The 21,504-nt window shown below is 39.0% G+C and overlaps 1 protein-coding gene across 16 annotated transcripts in view; it reads left to right on the top strand.

Annotated features, from left to right (window-relative positions):
* The window catches only part of CTNND2 (catenin delta 2), a 492,160-nt gene that overhangs the window by 112,673 nt on the left and 357,983 nt on the right, over positions 1–21,504 (top strand). Inside the window, exon 1 of one of the 16 annotated variants that reach the window (XM_087961152.1) lies at positions 5,805–6,122. The exons of 14 other annotated variants lie outside the window; for them this stretch is intronic. The gene's annotated coding sequence lies outside the window, so the exon portion shown is untranslated. Of the gene's footprint in view, positions 1–5,804; positions 6,123–15,683; positions 15,775–21,504 lie in introns of those variants that run through there. One more of the 16 variants, XM_087961154.1, reaches the window with a different exon arrangement.

The following is a 21,504-nucleotide window of genomic DNA, read 5'->3' as shown; positions in this document are numbered from 1 at the left end:
GGATCAGGGCGACCATCGCCAGGTGTTACCTTTCCCATTCTCTGCCGGCACCCGGTGGAATAACTGCCCATTCCACCAGGAGTGCAGCCACTTCGGCGGCCTGGGCCACACAAGCCCCCATTACTGACATTTGTAGGGCAGCCACCTGGGCCTCTCCGTCCCGTTTATCAGGCATTACAAGATCGATCGTATGCCTCAGCTGAGGCCTCCTTTGCCGGCGGGTCTTACAGAGGGTTGTCAATGATCCGGAGGGGCCTTCGGCCAGACGGAGTCCCACCCATAGGACAGCCAAGCTTTGGTATGTCCCACAGTCTGGATGCTCCGAGCGGCTCGAGGAGAATGGGGCGTTGGTCCTTACCTGATACGCCCCTTCTAGGCGAGCCGCGAGGAGCATCCAGCCCCACCCTAGCATCTCCGTCTGGTGGGGACTCCTGTTTTCAGCCAAGGAGCCAATAGTTGATTAGATAGGATTAATAACTTCTCTTCTCGTTATCGCAAAAAACTGGGGAGACGCTGCGCGATGCCACGTGGGAGGGGCGGAGCGTTTCCTCGTCTAAAGCTCAGCCTGAAAGAAGAGGACTCAGAAGCACATCCACAGTCTGGATGCTCCTCGCGGCTCGCCTAGAAGGGGCGTATCAGGTAAGGACCAACGCCCCAATCAATGCTAATATTTACAGCTACAATTTTTCTTAACAATTTTGGAGCAGAAACATTTTCAGCTTCCGAAACACCCCAAGATAAAGATTTAAGTTCAACTGTCTTAAAATGTCTCAAAACCCATAAATATTTAATGGGGGAGGATGGAAACTGTAAGCTGGTGAAACAATATTGATCATGCTAGTGTGTCATAATTAACATAATGAAAACCAATGTGTCAGCTTGTTTGAACCTTAAAGATCTATTCTATTATCATGATTCTCATTACTATTGTGCCAATTTTAACTGTTTACTTAATATTTTACTGTATATGAAACATTTCTTAAGGCACATGACATAAATAAGGAAGGCAGATTATATGCTATATTCTTGAACGTTGCAGAAAGGCCCCTGGAATCTATGTTCAGGTTGCCTCCAATTTTTTGTTCATATATCAATCATTGCATCAATTACTTCATTATATTCAATTTCCACACTTTCTTTCAGTGGCAGTTCAGTAGCATATTTTTCTTTCAGTGAAAACACAAAGACTTCATTAAAATTAATTTATGGGGGGAAAGTGACAGAGGGCAATATGATGATTAGAAATAATACAAGTGCTAATGACATGCTCGTAATTCTTACTTATGGAAATTAATAATTATACTTTAATTTAATTATGCAAATATATAATGATAATGTTGAAATATACAACATTATGATTTAATTATTGGCATCTAAAATTTTGGTCATACCCACAATTTATTTTGGCTCTGCTTTATTTTTGAAAACTTCCAACTCATTTCAGAAATTGAATACAACTTCTGATCTAAAGGATTCCTATCTCTGATACAGATCAGCAGTAAAGACTGTTCCACCAGATGTTTCTTAGCTACAGTACAACTCCCAATATCCCTTATCATACCCTTGAAGTCTGTTGGAAACTGTACCAATATTTATAAAGGTTGAGGTTTTTCATCCCTTATACCGAAAGATGCATTTTGAAAATATAGATCCATAGGCATATAAATCTATGTTTCATGTGCAAAATACATTAGCTGGGTTTAGGCAGGAGTACTTAGGCATATCACAGAATGTGTGAATTGAGTTGCTTAGGGTGGGTAAGTGAGGACAGGAAAAGAAAATATGATCTGAGGAAGTTCTGTAATCATCGGGATTAGATTACATTCAAATCTGACTGAAAATCCAAGTTTAAAGTACATTGCTTGCAATTTGTGAATTCACTTCAGTGAAAACTGGCATCCTTTCTCTCCCAGTTGTTGGAGGTACATATATCTAATGGAATCTGCTTCTTCTCTATCTTCTCTAAGATAGAATTACAGATAGTAAGATTCTGAATAATATGGTGCTGAGACACTTGGGGTTAAGGCACTTGATATCTTAGGAGGAAAGAGAAATGGCCCTGCAAAATGACATTCAGAAGGGAAATATACATGGTGACGCATGGCTGCACTTGAAGAAAAGAGTTGTAGTAAGTTGCTGTTACAAATGCTTGTAGACAATAAACTGGATCTAGATTTTTTCCCCAAGTTATAATAATATCCTTTTTCTGGCTTTTATTTGTTGTACCTCAAGCACATTTTTACAGTTGTTACATTGACTTGTCCAACCACAGAAAAACAGTTTCAATGAAACATTTCTTTGAATACAGTATTTTTTCTTTTAACTGAACTCTGAATAAGGAGAAAACAACATAGTATTCTGAAGGATTCTGGGGTTCCTGTGAAGGGCATTGCTTGGGCATATGGGATATGAAAGAGTGCATTCTCGACTCTTTTCAGATGATAGAAATTTAAAATATTTAATTTTAAAGGACAAGAATTTTAAAGGACTAATATATCTGAATACTCCTGTTCCCTACTCACCTTGACATTTTATATAAATGAATTATGATTTTTTTTTCTTTTGTGAAGCTGTCACAGTCTGGCTCAACTTCTTCAAAGCAATGCCATTTTGATGAAGCCAGGGCTGAGATTAAAATGGGTTTCAGACATATCTTTTATGCCCTGGAGGAATCTAAGCTTCAACCACTCATTTTTGATATCAGGCTCCAGACAAAATCTCATATAGACCCTTACAAATATATTTGTAACAACATGTGGCAGGTCATAGTATTCATATATAAGTAATTTCTTCCTTCTAAAACACTAAAAATAGCAACATCTGCTGCAGATAAATGCCCACTATGTCAATGTTGGTATGTCACATCTTTTTTAAAAAAAAGTTAAACAAAAATATGTTTTCAAAAAGAAGTGAACAGGTAATACCCAAAATTTCACAATGCATCTTTAGTAAAACTTTAATAAAAGGTACTGAACAGAAAACATTGAGTTATTGTCATGTTAAAAAGTAGTATAAACTTTTGAGTATAATGCAAAAATACCCACTATTATTGTTTATAAATGTATAAAACAAATTAAACAACACATCCATATAAATATATGGATATTTAATTTCTGACTTCCCCCCTCTTTATATTCCAACTTATTTGCAATACCTATGACATAGACTTTAGAAAAAGTGCTTGTATTTACCTTGAGGCATAATATACTGTAAATGGAAGCAATTCTTGCTTAAATTTACTTAGTTTTTTGTTATGTACACAGTCTGTACTGTTAGTTTCACAATTGCTGCATATTCTCCAAATCTTATGTTCCCAATCAGATATTGTGGGGTTCAAGGTTTGTCCTCCCAGCCTTAAGCATATACCTTGCCACATCTTTTTTTTTTTTAAGAAGTAACATCTCTTTAGTATTCTCTTCTCTTCTCTTCTCAATATTACCCATTGTGATGTGGTGAGGATTCTAGAAGGAGGAAATAAAGTAGGTCACAATTACATCAGACACTGCTCAGCTGTACTATCTCTCTTCCACATTACTATCAACTACCATGGAAACAGCTACAACTACTACTACTATGGAAACTTTTCAGCTTGATACTTTTGATTTAACTTTTTTTAAAAAATGTGTTATTAGTCATGGCAATTGGTTTTTTGGTCATGAGTCATGACTCAAATGTTAACTAATTAAATGTTCATGGTAACACTGATAAGTTAGGAAACTGATGTGCCAGGCTGAAGAGCATTTCTATATTTTGTAGTTATATTTTAAACAGATTCTACTGCTATCTTTTATTTAATATACTTAGTTACTTAAAGTGGCCCTGTGAAGTAATAAAACTGAATATGAGTTGGTATGTGGGACCTATTGTAGCACCAATCTATGGCAGACATTAATTTTTTGAGATTTTTTTGTGTGTATGTGATTTTCACAGTAGCACCCATGACTCGTGAGGAAGGTTGGGTGAACATTTACAACTTTGTTTAATGGATCATGTTGGATTCTTTTGAACTGGATTCAGTTTACAGATAATCAGCACTGGATCTATTTCACAAAAAGGCAAGGAAGGAAAAGAAAGATATTTCCAGGGATTATCTGCATATCAACTCACCCCACTGCCTCTTTTCACAGACCACACCACTTCCCCAACATTCTTGCTTATTCCTGGATCCATTGCCCCTTTCTCCATATTACAGATGTTCCCTTCCCTTCCACTCCCAATTTTGCAACCTGGACTGGCATATGTGCCTTTTAAAAAAAGTTACCATCACCTTGCAACAGAGGGGCAGCATCTTGCCGAGGCCAATATAGACCACCTTGCACATGTTACACTTCTATTACAATACAACATCTCACCAAGCCAAGAGAAAATAGTGAAGTTATCTTACTCATCCTACTTCCTGGTCAGCTTACTATCAGTTAGCCAGCCACTCTGCACATGAGTAGTGCAGTGTCACAACTGCCAAGTACTGAACCAAGAAAGCAGAAAGTTTCACAGCTATCAGGCCTGCAGAAAGACAAGAACTTGGATCCACTGTATGGACTAGCTGGCTTCTGGTTTGTCCAGAAAGAATAGGATTGACTTCTCAAAGTGACTCAGTTTTGAGTGGCAAGCCATAAAAGGTTATGATCTCGTTCATATTTATTCATTATCCTCCAGAGGTCACAACCCACAGTTTGAGAAGCTCACTGCAAGTTTCCCAGCATTGATGGAAGTGAAAGGAACGATGTAGCATACTAGATAATACCGGTAAGTAAGTAGCATTGTTTCCTCATCAACAGTTAAGTACCAAGGTTTAGCAGTCTATGGAACTGAGTTGCTACTCCAGTTATTGGCACCTTCTGACAATATGCAGATTGACATACCGTTTGGCGCCCCAAAAAAATAAGCCCCCCGCGATAAGGCGACCCCCACCACCACGGACCCTCCAGAATCCCGGCTCCGGGCGGGCAGGGCGGGGAGAGCGGAAGGCTGCGCTCGGGCGGGCGGGATGAAGAGCGGCGCGGGGATCCGGAAGCCGGGCGCTGCGTCACACTAGGGCGGGAGACGGCCCCCCGGCCGTTGTACATTTCTATCAGTTTCTCCTAATAGAGTAGATAGTGCTAATCAAAATGCAGATCAGACAGGCATTTCCAATGCTTCAAGTTATAGCAAATAACTATTGGATGAATTATTTGATTGTTAAAATACATTTCATTTAGAATTGAGATCAAGGGCATATTTCTTACTATCTTCAGGTAGTCCAAGGTGAGCCCCTACAATCACATTAATAAAAATATGCAAAATAAATGGCTTTTAAAAAAAAGCTAGGATGGAAAAAGGTTAGAGGCAGTTGATATGACAAAGTCTCTCTTTCTTCTGCTTTTTTCTTCTGTTTCTATAGAATGATCCCTGAAACATATTTTACACCAGCTTACCACATTGCTGAGTGAACCACTTAAAACACAAGGTCTTTTTGTGGAGTAGGCATGTTGAATTTTAAAACAGGAACAGCATTAAATGCAAACTATATGCAAGATCCACACTGCACTTTTCTATTTGGCAGACAAAGCTTATGTGGCAAAGTGAATATATATTATTCCATGAACCAAAAGGCTGTGGATTTTTCTGTTTGGGAGATCTAAATAAATTTAGAACAACTTATTACAGAGGGAAAGAGATTGAGGTTTTCAATTTAAGCTAATAGGGGTCTTTCTGTGATTAAGTGTTGCATAAATAATAACATTGGGGCGGGCTCTGTTCACTGTTGCCATGGAGACCTTTGTGCTTGACTGAATTCTATTATTTTCTTCTTGAAGACTGCAGCCACTTTGTCGTGGTGTATATTCTTTTTGGCCTATATTTTTCTGCCCATGCTTGCATGCTCAGAAGCTGAAGAGGAGAATTGCTGACCTGTATTATTTGGATAGTCAAAATGGTTGATGGTGTTCGTGATTTAAAAACATATATTTTTACTTTTATATGTGATAAAAGGAAAGAAATGACTCGACCTGCTTGAAGTACAGCTTGGGGAGAACTCATCCTTCAGCATTGTTGGCTATATTTGTCTGCATAAACTGCTGGGAATTTAATTTGATTTTCTGGAACTGATCAAGAAATAACAATTTGCAAACTGAGCAAAAAAGGTAAAGAAAAAAAAATACTGCAACTACAGGCTTAGCTTATTTATAAGTTTTACATTTGGTTTTTCTGAAATATATACTGCTATAATTTATTTAAAACAGGTCAGACATTTCAAATGACTTCAAATTCTGATTTTTTTAATAAAATTAGGATCTTAATATCCAGGGAAAAAATTAATTCATTGCTGTTCTTTTTTAAACTTATCTAGAGTTTGAACCGCCTCTAAATAGCTGCATGTTATTTTTCCCTCTACTCATTAATACACCCTGAAATTGTGAGAGTTCGGTCTTCAAAGGATATATAAAATATATAAAAGTTACATTTTAACTAATTCTTAAATCAGAGTTCTTTTGCTATTCTGGCAGCATTTATTTACTGGTGTCTTTCTATTTGTTTTAAACATGCTAAGGAAGTAAGTAATCCTAGAAGAAATACATTTAAATCAATATGTATAAAAATCTGTAGTTCATAAAATATATTATTGCCTTTCCTTTATAACATATTGCCTTATGTATATTTGCAGGCATAACCTTGTTCCTGTGCTATAGAAATATGAATTTTGTTTATAATAACTGTCTTCCTAATTTTTCTGTTAGCTGCTGTGTAGAAATAAAATATACATATGTTCTGCTATCAAAAACTCTAAGCATAGTTTCTTAAGAGGTTAGCATTTGGAGAGTGTAAACATTATGCAATACAATAGGAATCTTAAAAATCACAGTGTATGATTTTAATGTTTCTGCTGAATGCTGTGAATTGTAAAAGCCAAGAAAGAATGAGTGACTGGCCAGCAAATTCAGTAAATGAACTAATCCTAATAGGAGTATATGCCTAAAATACTCATGGCTGCCTTTCTTTTCAAGTTGAATGTACCAACTCTGAGACACATATTTTAGAGAGAAAAAGAAAGATTTCATTTTGTGGCTTTTACCTGTTTTTCTGTGCAAAACAGTCTGTATAATACAGCTGATTTTTTTATTATACACAAAACTTATTAAACTATGCAGGTGCCTTTCACAAAATTAAATATATTAAAATATATTGAATTCTTGAATTAGTTTGTAGTTTTTGATATATTTCTAATGTTGCTTGTGAAAAAAAATAGTTTCAGAAATTATCCTGAAACTATTATTTTTCATTCATTCACATATGCAGGCTAAACCAAAATATATTTGGTCCTCAATAATCATGAAATGTAAGAAAAAAGCACTAGTAATATCCTCATGATTGATAAGTATGTATCTCCTCCTCCTCTGTTTTCTTCTGGTATCAGAATAGCTGTTTAATCTTATGCTAATTGTATTATTTGCATTTTAACACTCTACATAAAAAATTCATGTTAAATTTTTCTGTTCTTCGAATACAATAAAATGGCATTAATCATAATGTAATTGGAAAATCTTTTTATCTGTGAAAAATATAATTGGAATTATTAAGCATTTCATATTTCAGATGAGTTTTCCTACTCAGGCCAAGCTTTCTTAAAATTTGTTTAGGATCTGTAGATTAATTTTGCATTGCTGCAACTATATTTGACTGGTATTAATCAACATAACTAATTTCATGTTCTATTGAATGAAAACTTCAAAGACTGTTTGCTGCAAGGCAAACATTACTTAATTTACAACATAACAGTTATATTGTTAATCTTGTTCTATTAGAATCAGGTTTGACATTAGGAGAATTGAATGGGAAAGATTTCAAAATGGCAACCTTTAAAAGAATTACAGTCATGCTGCTAACAATATATACTGTAGTTACCATTGCTTTACCATTGTTCTCTTTTAAGCTAATAATTGATAACCATTTTATATTAAGTTATTTTCATTTCCTGCATATTAATAACTCCCTCATTATTTATTTCCTCCTCCATAATGTGGCTGTGAAATCGCATGGAATGACTTTTTATCTTAGAACCTTTTATAAGCAAATAAAAATAAGGAGCTAAGATGCTGGTTTTTTTTTTAATGATTTAGTATTTCTTTTGAACTTGTAATATTTTTAAACTAATGTGCCATAGAGTATGATACAGTGGATTCTATGCAATAAAATTCATCCCTATTTATGTGTTTGGCTGTCCCAAAAATATACAGGACAAACGATTACTTCTGTTGCTTATGGCCCCATTTGTATAACTAGAATAACATGTCCTCAGAGATAAGGTCTTCTATTTAAGGTAATATAAATCTGTATTTTATATCATAAAGATAATCTGGGTTTAATCCATGCTATAATGACTTTTTTAGATTGCTGCACTGTATTTTGAATAAGACTGCCTTTTATGATAATCAAGAAACTTTGGTGAATACAAAATTATTTACTAATACTTTTTTAATACAAAATACTTCCAGGTAGCAGATTAATATTAGACCAATTTAAATGACTACCAGTTATTTCTGAGCTAAATACCTCTTTTTGGTGAGAATATGAACAAAAGAGAAAGTAAAAGACAAGTAAAATGAATAAAAGGGTAGAATACCCAAAGTAATATACAAGGGATTTAAAATGTCATAAAATTTACAATTTTTCAATATATCATTATTTTTGAACAAAAAATTAAACTGTTATTTAGTTTTAAGCTAACAGTACCTGGTTATTTTTTTCTTCCATTCAGTCATGCCCAATTCTCAGAGACTGCCGGGACAAATCCCTGCAGTGTTCTTGTCAAGGTTTTTCAGAAGTGGTTTGCCACTGCCTCCTTCCTAAGGCCCAGAGCAAGAGTGAGTAGCCCAAGGTCACTCAGCTGACTTTGTGCCTAATGTGGGAATAGAACTCACAGTATCCTGATTTCTAACCCCGTGCCAAATCAGTACTAGAGATATACCAGTTGTTTTCCATGAACTTGATATATACCCTATGTCACACCCATATCTGGATTTCGGGTTGACACAGTGTGGGGATGAAGGGGGAAGGAATAGAAGGAATTTGGTAGACAAAATAGAATAGCTCTCTGATGAGTCAGAGGTATTCCAAAGGCTGGCCGGCCCCAAGAGGAGGAGAGAATTGTAACCATTTGTACCAGGATGGTATTTCCAATAAAAATTGTTCCTTGAGGAATTGAATTATCTCAGAGTTCTGATTTGAAATGGCTGTAATTCCTGGAACACTCACATTAAGCCAGTTCTCCAAAATTCTCTGCTCCAACTGGAGCCACTTTCCAGGGTCCTGAGGTCCAGTCATTCGCCTGAATTCTAAGGGAGTGGAAAGACTCAGGTAAGACAACACAATGAAGGAGGAAGGGACCAGAAAGAACAGGTACTGTGATGACAGCCTGAAAGGATGGCAGACTCCCTTGGAGGTACGGTGGCCAGCATCAGCAGTGGGAGAGTGTGCATGGTGGGCAATTACATAGCCTACGTCCAGTGTCAGAATGCTGAACGCCGGAGGCCCAGGCTGGGCGAAAGAGAATGGTGGAGGCCCAGATCTACCCCACTGGCTGATGAGGGAGGTTTGCAAGAAGGGAACGACAACCATGGCCATCCACTTCCAGACAAAAATGCAGCCCCAACTTGGCCTGGGTGAGTCGGGAACTGGGAACCTCCAGACTGCATGCTGCGGAGAGGCCATCCCTTCCTGCTGTCCACTGCTCCAGCCAACAGAACAAGCGCCACCTTGTGAGGACTGTAATTCCACCCATGGTCAGCTCCAGGTTCCATGGGCTACATCCCTAGCAGCACTGGCTTCTTTGCCCCACACGCTTATCACCCTGCAGCAGATTGGGAGCCTGTGGATGTGTAGCAGAGGGGTGGGGTCTCCCAATTAACTGAGGCCCTGGCCAGTTGATGCGTTGCCCAGCAAACATGGTGGCCCCAAGCCTGGCTGGCTCCTGTCACGGTGGTTTGCTAACTCCAGCCCACTGCATGCCCCAGCACCAGCTCCTGCTGAGAGCCTGCTCAGCCAATGGCTCGGATAATCACATTCTGGAGAAAGGCCATGGGAAGACCCCGAATGGCAGGCCCTGGAAGGAGCAGATGCCTGGGGTTGCCGAAGATTGTTGCTCAACCAGGGCCTGGAAAAATGACCAGAGACGCCCAGTCAAGGTAGCCTTGAAAGTCTAGAGAGGGAGTGGTGCCTACCTAGGCTTATGGAGGGAAGTAACTCACTCAGTCATTCATGGCCCCAATCGAGTTGGCTGGCACCGCCTGGCTGGTTCTGCCACCCTGGGTATGGTTGGCTCCAAGAGCAGTGGATTCCCACACCAGCCCTACTGCTGCCCCAGGTGCAGGTTCTTCCAGTCCCTCAACCTACCACCCAACCATGGATTGGGGCCCAGCCCAACAAGCACCCCCTTAGTTTACAATTTATGACCCAGCAGCAGATTGAGGCCCAACTCAACAAACACCTATTTGGCAAACGAGTGGAACTTGGGGAGTGTGAGGCCCAACCAGCCGGAACCTCTGCATGGCCAACTGATGGTGGGAATGATAACCACCAAGACAGCAAGATGGCTGAGAGGCTGGCTCCCACCCCTAACCAGAGGGGAAGAGGGCCCCTTGACCAGGCCAAGGAGACAGCAGAGCAGAGCATGGGAGAGGGGTGATTTACACTTCAAGACATTGAGATCTCCCCTCTGGGGGACAGAAACCTCCAACTCAGGAGCCCCCAATGCCAATCACCTACAAAAGCAATGACGAAGGTGAGAATGACCCAATGGTGAGGAAAGCCATTGGCCCATTTGTCATCCTGGTGTGGATAATAGTACCCAAGACTGGGGCACAAGGGGAAGTGGACGCGATCATAGACACGGGGTGTACTCGCTATCTGATCAGCCCGGCCATTGTTCTAAAGCTGGACATCAGGACTAAGACAATGATCCGGCCCATGCATTTTGAACAGGTTGATGGATCATTGGTAGGGGTATCCTCCTCACTGAACCCATAAGACTGGAAATGGGCCAGCACAAGAAACTCATCCGCTTCATGGTAGCATCAAAAATGATGGAAATTGTGATCCTGTGCCTATCCTGGTTGGACAAATGGGCCCCCACTATCATGTGGCAGGGCATCTACAGAAAACTAAGGCTGGGAATAGGCCCCGAGCCCCCTCAGGCAAATGCTGGAGGAGAGACAGCCCAACGAAGCAGCAATGCTAAGCAGAACAAGAAGGCCACTGCTGCTTCATAGCAGCCCCTGGCCAAACCCCAGATTTCTAGAGAGTACAAGGACCTGGCAGAAATATTCAGCAAGGAGGAATGCAACATGCTACCCTCCACTGCCCTACGAACTGTGCCATAGAGTTTGTACCAGGGGCTAAGCTACCCAAGCCAAAAATGTACTCCATGACCCCAAAAGAGATGAAAGAGCTGAGAGAGTACATCAGCACTAACCTGGCCCGTGGGTTTATCCATCCAGCTAAGTCTAGAGTGGCCGCCCCAGTCCTCTTTAAGGAGAAAAAGGATGGGTCAATGTGCCTTTGCATAGATTTTAGGGGAATAAACATTGTATGTGTGAAGAACACCTACCCATTTCTTCTCATGAGAAACATGCTGGTTCACCTGGCCAAGGGGAAGGTGTTTACCAAACTAGACCTGCGATAGGTGTACTACCGGGTACGAATAAAAGAAGGGGATAAGTGGAAAGCCATCTTTTACTGCCTCTTGGGGAGCTTCTAATTCAAAGTGATGCCCTTTGGGCTGCAATAAGCTCCCGCAGTATTCATGCAATTGATAAATGAGGTGCTACACGAGCACCTATATAAAGGAGTCCTCGTGTACATGGGTGACATTCTTATCTTCACAGAGACCCTAGAGGAACATGTGAAGTTAGTGCGGCAAATGTTGGAGAAACTCCTTGCGGCTAAACTAAATGTAAAGTTGTCGAAATGCAAGTTCCACAAGACCTGGCTGGACTACCTGGGCTACCGGGTATTGAGTGAGGGCATAGAGATGGACCTGGCTAAATTGAAAACTGTTCTAGCCTGGCAACATCCACGTATGCGAAAACAGCTGCAAAGCTTCCTGGGGTTCATGAACTTCTACCGGCAGTTTATCCCCTCATTTCCTAAAATCGCCCTGCCAATCACCAAACTGCTAAAAACGGTTCTCAACAACAATGACTGAGTCAGCCTCTATAGTGGACCCTGGAATGTCAGCAGGCTTTCAAGGAATTGAAGAGGCTTTTCGCCAAGGAGTCAATCCTCAAACCCCCTGACCCAGAACGCCTCTTTGTAATCCAAGCCAATGCCAGCTACATGGCTGTCGCAGCCGTTCTCCTCCAAAAAAATGCAGAGAGCAACTTACAGCCCTGCGCTTATACCTCCAAAGCTCTCCCCGAAACAGGTCCTCTGGGCACAATATTTCAAATGATACAACTTTGAGCTGAAGCACATCGCAGGAAATAAGAACACATTAGCAGACACTTTGTCACATAAACCATAGTACCACAGCAAGCATGAAGAGGTGGTTCACAAAATGATTCCCCCCTCCCAGCCTGACTCACAGGCCATAACTAGGGGTCAGGCCAGGCGGAGAGAAGCCACTGATGGAGGGGGAAAGACACAAAGCTTAAGAGGTGAGCTGGCAGCCGACCCGTGGTACATTTCTGTACCACGGGTCGGCTGCCAGCTCACCTCTTAACCAGTGATGGGCTGCAACCATTTTAACAATTGGTTCTGTGAGTGTACTCTTTGAACACACATGCAGCATTAAAAAAATACTGAGTTCAACCTCTACAAGCTTACCTTCTAGGGCATCCCCAGTGAGTACAACAGCTGAGGCATGGTAATCCACTGTGTCAAGCAAATCAGCTGAGCTGAAAAAGATGGAAATATAGGACAGGGTAGAGTGGGCAGAACCAGCTTATCATTGGAACTACCAGTTCATTAGAACTGGTCTGAACTGGCAGCAGCCCACCACTCCCCTTGGTTCAAAAGCTGGCTAACCTGTTTATAAAGCATATCTGCAGATTGCATGGTGTCTCTCACAGAATTATCTCTGATGGTGGGGTCCAATTCACTGCTAAGTTCTGGAGGGAGTTCATGAGGTCCATTGGGTCTTCACAATGGTTGAGTTCGGTGTTCCATCCAAGTACTAACGGGGCCTCAGAATGGACCAATGCTATGGTGGAGCAATGTTTGAGGTGCTATGTCAACTACCAGCAAACTGACTGGACAGAGCTGCTGCCATTTGCTGAGGTGGCATACAATAATATAGTGTACAGTAGCAGTACAGTAGTAGTCTCTGTCCTTTTTCTAGAGTCTCAACATCTTTTTTATAATGTGGTGACCAAAACTGGATGCAGTACGCTAGGGGTGGTCTTACTAAGGCTTTATAGAGTGGTATTAGTATCTCACTTGATCTCGATTGTATCCCTCTGTTAATGCAACTTATGATTGCATTAGCTTTTTTGGCTGCTGCTGCACACTGCTGGCTCATATTTAGCTGGTTGTCCACTAAGACTCCAAGATCCCTCTCACAGTTACTGCTGTTGAGCCTGGTTTCACCCAGTCTGTATGTGTACTTTTGGTTGTTGTTTCCTTGTGCTGCTGCATCCTCAGCTCCTAAATGCCTGATAAAGCAACACTCCTGATGACTGACAAGAGGCCTGTTTCCCAGGCTTCAATCATTGCCCTAGCTATTTTTGTTCTTGCTTGGCCAACAATCTTAGTAGCTGTGAAATTGAATGTAAATTCTTGTTCATTGCAATGTAAGGCCACCAGTGAGCTCTCTCCACGTCTAATCATTAGTTATTTGGTTAGGTATTGGTCATTCTTCCATGGAAGGAATCAAACTTTTTTTCACTAAAGGGCATATAATCCTTGAAGGTATTATATGTAAAACTAATTCAGTATACTATGAAGTAATATGAGGCTCAGTAAAAATTGCTAACTATATCTCAAAGTAGGAATTCAATTTTCAAAATATACTCCATTGTAATAAGAACTTGAATATGAATTTCCCAAAATTACTGTATTTTAGCACTGCTGCCACATATAAAAAATGATTCATCCAATTTGTTTTAGAAATTAGTTGTCCATTTTAGCAACCATAGGTATATGAGGAGTAATGTACCTATGATAAAATATATCAATTATTTCTGACTTTAATAAATTTAGTATTCTTCCCAATTGTACGTCTCTTTAATCATACAATCTTTGACCTATTCAGGTTTTGAATCATACTTCACAGTTTATAAATTAAGTCCTGAAATGTCCCTAATAAGATTTTTAAATTCAATCAAGTCTTTCAAAAATTTCTCTCTCTATATATATATGCTACTTATTTGAATGTACTGCAACCAGTTATGTAGACTACGCCATTTTGAGTTAAGAGTCTCAAGTGATTTTCTTTCTCTTGTCGATAATAAAATCTTGCAATCTAGACAACTTTCTATTGAACAAATATCTTGGTATCTTCCTGTAATTTTTGCAACACTATCTTTTCTTTCTTCATCTCCCTAAGAAGATAACCGTGAAGAAGCTAAGTTTTAAAATATGCCAGGTAAAAGAAATTAAAGAGTCAATGAGTAGTTGTATTTCAAGTATGAGTTGATACAATTATAGCAGGCAACTTTAAGACTTGTGGACTTCAACCCTGAATTCCTCAGCCAGCTTTGCTTGAAGTCCACAAGTCTTAAAGTTGCCAAGGTTGGACACCTGCTTAAACCTATGTAGCAAAAAGCAGGAAATTCCAAACAGATAATAGCAAACAGGTTCTGAAAGGATTATAGTAACTTTAAAGAAAGCTAATAAGAGGTTGTGTATTTAGAACTCCAGATGCATTGAAGCAATTTACAATTTTTAGACTTGTTGAAGTTAAAAAAAGGCACAGCCCTTTATTGAGACTTTATTTATTTGTGATATTACTTACAAGACAAGAAGAAAAATCAACTTTTGACTATGATTTGAGGATTGGATTGGATTAGAGAAATATTGTAAGCTTTTTAAATATAAGGTTATTCATATTTGACAATTATCTGTTCAATTAAAAATTAAGAGAGGAATATGTTGTATTTTAGAAAATTGATTATTAGTATTTTAGGATATTGGTATTATTTGCTTAATTTTAGAGAGATTGTTGAAATGTTAGTAACTGTGAACTAAAAAAGTCAGAGGTAATCTTTGTTATAAATATATTACTTGTATTTTGTTGCTTTTAATTTGTTTTACTGCTCCCTTTCCCTTTTCCATTTTATGTTGGTTTGTATTTTAATGTTTGACTTTAAAATTTTATAAAGATATTATTTAAAAAGGGAAATATCAAGTCAACTACAGAGTAGAAAGAATACAAATTACCTAGAAGGTATAGCAATCCATGATTTTATAATATTGCAATTAGTAATAGTAATAAATCATTATCAAATATCATTGTGTTATTTTTTTTAATGTACAATAAATATTTTTAATATTTTTCCCATTGGAAATGCGTAGAGGGTACTACTTTTAATGTACAAAAGTGTTTTGATAACATTTTAATATCTACATGGATTTTCTTTTGCAACCTAATATTCTAATTAATTCTATGACTAGCTGAATATAAAAGGAGAATAGAAGTACAGTAGTACATAAGCCCTACTTAGACATTTCTTAAACACATGCTCTGTACTGCTTTATTAGGATCCTGGATCATGCAGGAAGTATATTCACATTCCAGCAAATGCAAACACAACTCTCCTTCAGATTGCCCAGCTGAACACATAAAGGTCAGGAAGAGTAGAGGTGAGCTATATGCATGCCCTTATTATTTCAAGCCCTCACATTTCCAGGTAAATGCTTGAATATAGTAAATGGTAAAGTACATTCATTCAAGTGTAATCCATCTGAGGTTCGGTTCTTAGAATTCCTGAGAAAGATTAGGAGAAGCTGCAGAGAATCAGCGAACATATTCACACATTATACATTTAAAAAACATTCATGAAAATTACAGCAGTATTATAAAAAAGCCTTGAAATATGGTGATGGCATTTTGTTTACTATTCTGACTTGTTGATTAGGACAAAAGTGGAAAGGTAAGGATGGGAGAATAGTTGCAGAATTGTTCTGTTGCCGGTTCTTTTCAGGTGGCTGAGGAGGAGGGAACCAGGATAGGATTGATATAACTATAGCTTTTTGTTCATTTCTATTTGAAAGAATAGTATGAATCAGTGGTGGGATTCATTCTTTTTTACTACTGGTTCTGTGGGCGTGGCTTGGTGGGCATGGCAGGGGAAGGATACTGTAAAATCTCCAGTCAGAGGTGGTATTGGCCGGTTCTCCGAACTACTCAAAATTTCCGCTACCGGTTCTCCAGAACTAGCCAGAACCTGCTGAATACCACTCTGGTATGAATGGCAAAAGAACTTCATTTTTAAATGAGGAAAAGGGAAAATCAATTTTAAAACTTTCCTACATAAAAAGAAACTACTTTTGGGAGTATAGGGGCTGATTATCATTATATGGATTTGATTGTAATACCTGAACATTCTGAAAGGAAGCTTTTCATTAATATTAGAGGGAACATGGGCTGGGGACCTTTTAGCCTGTTTGATTTGAGTTATGGTTGTTCCACTTTCTTTTTTTCCCCTGAGAAGTGTTTATATGGGTCCTAGTCCTAAACTTGCCCTCCCATTCTGGGTAGCTTGAGTGTGTAGCATCTGGTCTTTCTATTTCATGCTGAAGGACCCCTTGCAATAGGAGGCCAGTTCGGAATAATTATATTTTTATTAGATTTCAAAGCACTTCCAACTCTTTTATAGTTATTAATGGATGGGAGGAGAGAGAATAAGCGTTCTGACTGTGCTTGGGAATGCAGGAGCATTCTTTATTAAAAGAGGTGTGTTTGTGTGTTTAAAGAAAGTATTGTAATTCCAAAGAGGAGGGGAGAAGGGGAGGTGCAATCATTTGTTGTCGAATTTAGATAACAATCCTGATTATAGGAACAATAGCTTGTTTAAAACCTATCCTAATAACCGTTTCCCACAATTTTTGATCCTCTTCTGATTGTTTTTTTCCCCAAGAAAGCAGACTGGATGTTTATTTTGTTTATTCTGCCTTTCTTCCCTTGGCTGCCTTCATCTACCCTTACTCTAATCAATTCATTTCTAAACAGCTTCTTATGTTATTGAGCATCTATTTTCTATAAAAAGATTATTTGTTCACTTCATTTTGCATTTTAATTTTCTTCTGGTTTTGAAAAACTGCTACTTACCTAAAGCTGTTCTTGCTGATACCAATTTTGTTATTTACAATTATCTTCATTTTATTTAATGCAAATTGGTCAACTAATAAATTCAGATTTAAATAACTTGACATTTTGTATTTGTTTTTATCCACATGTGATTTCTTGACCTTCCCTTAATTCTCTTTAACACAGCCCTTATAATTTTAAATTGCCTGGAAATTTTCCTCCCAAATGAGAACAAACCAAATGCTAATAGTTTAAAGCATATTGCTTTTCTCATAAGCCAGGATGACTCAGGCTGACTTAACCTGTGCTCAAATACAACTTTCCCTGCCCATTAGCCAATGCCATGGCTCCAAACAATTGAAGAGAGAAATGGGACGTAGTAATTTTAATAATTATCAAATAAAAAGGAAGTACCAGTTCAGGGAAAGGAGGTCAGCTAATTTCTCAGTACAGTGGAGCAAATTTGCTTTCTCTCCCTCTGCTCTAGGTAGGTACGATGTGTGCTATCAGTTTATCAGAAAATATATGTGGTAAGTTGAATACAGGTGACCAAATATGGAAATCTAAATGTTAAATGAATGAATCAGGCAAGGAAGGAAAAAATAGAAAGATATACAAATTACTTTCTGACCTTCCCATTTTTTATTTTATATATTTTTTAGTTGTTAGCATTTTTATGGATGTGAATGGGTCTGTGAAAAGCTAATTTATTTCAATATTTTATTAAAGAAAATCAAGTAATATTTTGGGGAATTGTGACACCTCCTCTTCTGATTACTTGGAAAATATTGTTCATATACTTTTTTTGTGGCAATGAGCTGTGAAGTGGGAGAGGTGAGGCAGTAGCTTTGTTCTCTGCTCCAGTAACCGGCCTTATAGCCAATCAAATAGCTTGCTTTCTGCAGCACAGAGATAAAAATAGAGCAAGGGGAAAAAAATAAAAGTGCTGCTGTGAGTGGCTGTACAGATGAAATGCAAAAGGAAAAATTTTTTAGAAAATAGCTTTTTTTAAAGTTTGCAAAAATTGCCATGAATATACTTATGCTTCTAATTTTTTTTGAAAGGAACCTATTGCCAGTTTGTATCAAATTTTATCATATCATATTCTGCTCAATAAAGAAATACCAATTTTCTGAAAAAGGGCTGTTGTTGCGTATGTACCGTGTTGCCGGCGTATAAGACGACTGGGCGTATAAGACGACCCCCAACATTTCCACTCAAAATATAGAGTTTGTTATATACTCGCCGTATAAGACTACCCCCTCTTCCACACACCTTCCACTTTTGCACTTTTTTTTTTTTGACGCACTTTTCTGCTTTGGACAATTTTGAAATGAGCTAATCCAATTTTGAACCAAGAATATGCCAATAGCTATGGAGTTTAGAAATGAGTTTTAAAAATATTTTTCATTGCTTACCATTAAGCGTAAAATATGTTGTAAATAAAATGAGAACACAGGAAACGTTCTCTTCTCAATACAGCTGATCTCTCTCTCTCTCTCTCTCTCTCTCACACACACACACTTACACACACACACACACACACACACACACACCAAAACCCGGACACTGAAAAGGCTGCCAAGGAACAGTATATTCAATGCCTTCTCTTTAATCAAGAAACAAGGAATTCCTTAGAATCTTTTTTTTTCCCCAAGTGGCCCTCTTTAAAAAAATATATGGAGTAACACTTTCATTCAAAAAGTCTTCCAGTATCTGGAGTCGCTCAGACATATTGAAGTGAGGCAGGAGAGTAAGTGAAATTTGAAATGATCCAGCTACCGTTTTCTTCCCTCCCGCCCGAAGGCCATTATCTCCACATCAAAACGAACGAGGGAGGCAAAGAAGCCAAACACGCTAAAAGGATCTCTTTATTTTCCTACACAAGGTCACACCTACTTTTCCGCATTCAAAGGACAACCTCTCCTCACCACCACCACCACACACACACACACACACACCAATACCCGCAAACAATGTTCTGGGCATTAATCACCATTGCTACATTAACCTGGTAAATTTATACCCTGCCTCCCCCAGTGTTGCTTTGACGGCAGGATTTCACACAGCAGGGCGCTCGCTCGCTCTTCTCCGCTCTCCCACCGTTCGCACATGTTGGAAGCACCGTAAACCTGATAACCCACCCGGGGCTCCCCATCCTTAACCTACAGCCGCCCGCATGCAAAACCTGCGTGCAAAAAGAAAAAAAGAAAAAGTCGCCGCACGTGAGGATCTTCGAATCCTCCTCCCCACACCGCTAAGGAAGGAAGAGGGGAAAGGTTGCGCAGCGCGTGGCGAGTGACACCCGCCACACACACACACACACACACACACACACACACACACACACACCGCTCCCCCAGCCTCCCTCCTGGCTGCAACTCAAGCTCGAAGTGGGAGTCGGAGTCCTCCCGGCGTATAAGACGACCCCCACTTGGAGGCATGTTTTCAGGGCAAAAAGTCGTCTTATACGCCGGCAAATACGGTATGTATGTATGTATGTATATGTATATGTATATGTATATGTATATATGTATGGTATTCGGTTTTGTTCGGGTATTTTCCCACGTCATTATAGTTGTGCTTTTAAAGTTGTAGCAACGTTTTGGCAGAATCTCATCTGCCATCATCAGGCTTCTGTATTGTGTTCGTCTGTGAGTCAGACTTTCACAGCCAATTGGTTGGGGGGTTGGCTGTGTTCTGATTGGCTGGGGGTGTGTTCTGTTCAGGTGGGGGCTTGGTTGTGCTCAGGTTAGTCTTAGTTGCTGGGGGATTTGAGCTGGTGAGCTGTGATCCTGCTGTTTGGCTTCGTGGTCGTGCCACATCTTCATGGTGGGCGTCAGTTCGCTTCATGTGTGGGTCAGAGGGGTTTGAAGCGGGTAGTGATGCAGCTGGGGTACAGCTTCTGGTCCGTGGTCATGTCTCATCTTCTGTGTGAGTGTGAGTCTGCTTTCTACGTGGAAGTGTGGTAGCATCTTGTGTGGCCCTCGTGAAAACTTAAGAAAAAATATATATTTGTTTTCTTAAGTTTTCGTGGGTACTTACATGTATGGTATTCAGTTTTGTTCAGGTATTTTCCCATGTCATCATAGTTGTGCTTTTAAAGTTGTAGCAATGTTTCGGCAGAATCTCATCTGCCATCATCAGGCATCACTCTTTTTTAGAGTCATTGAGGCCACCTGGAGATTTGTCTATGCCTTCAGGGACTGGTGATGAGTTCAGTTTCAGGTGACCCTGAGGGCACAGACAAATCTGCACATGGCCTCCATGACTCAGAGTGTTAATGACTAGATGGCTTCAAGGAATATAAATCCTTCCATTCTTCACAATTCAATTAGAACTGAAGAAGCTTCTTGGGTGAGAAGCAAAATGTCTTCAAGCAAAATAAGAAAGCAAGTTGCCTTTTGAAAGAAAGCACCTTTGGGACAGCCATGACCTGGATGATTGAGAACATCTATAAATATGCATTGAGGGATGCTGGATTGGAAGAAAATGAGCATGGTTTTAAAACTGGAGGAAGAAACACCAACATCCTGTGCTATGTTTTATTATTATTATTATTGTTGTTTTATAAATTTTCTACTACTACATTTAATTAGTGCTTAATACACATCATATTGTCTGGTTATTTTGTTTGCTTAACAATACAAATTATATTCCTAATCTTTACCCCTTTTTTCCAGCCACTGATAAAATAAATTCCATGTTTGAAAGTATTCTGTATCTTCTTTCTGTTTGATCTTCAATGTAAGTCTGCACAGTCCAATATCTTCTTAATTATCTCTTCATTTAGTGGTATTCATTTTTCCAATGCTGAGCAAATACAATCCTCGCTGCTGTTAATACATGTAATATTAAATATACATTTTGTTTATCTAATTGTTCTGATACTATACCTAATTTTTAAAAAAATCAGGTTTCAGATCTACATGTTTTCCTGACATCTTTTCTAACCACATGTGTATTTTTACCCAAATTTCTTTTTGCTTTAATACAAGTCCACCACAGATGGTAATATGTGCCAGAATCATCCTGTGCTATATTGATAATACTACTCTGAAAGCTGGAAATTTTAAAAAATATAAGTGAGCTTTAACAAGGAAAATTGCAGGGCACAAGAAAGCATGGGTGTAAGATTAATATAAAGGTGATCGATCATAATCATAGTAGCCAGACTTAAAGTTGACAGTGAACGGTGGATAGTTTCTGCCTTTTAGGATCAACTATCAATGACAAAGGAACCAGCTATCCAAAAACATGTAATAGATTAGAATAATATTTTT

Source organism: Notechis scutatus, chromosome 3 (assembly GCF_049901735.1).
Source record: "Notechis scutatus isolate UNSWTSFEM ecotype Mainland chromosome 3, rNotScu1.2, whole genome shotgun sequence".
Taxonomy (NCBI): Eukaryota; Metazoa; Chordata; class Lepidosauria; order Squamata; family Elapidae; genus Notechis; species Notechis scutatus.
This window is presented reverse-complemented; position numbering and strand designations above follow the sequence as displayed.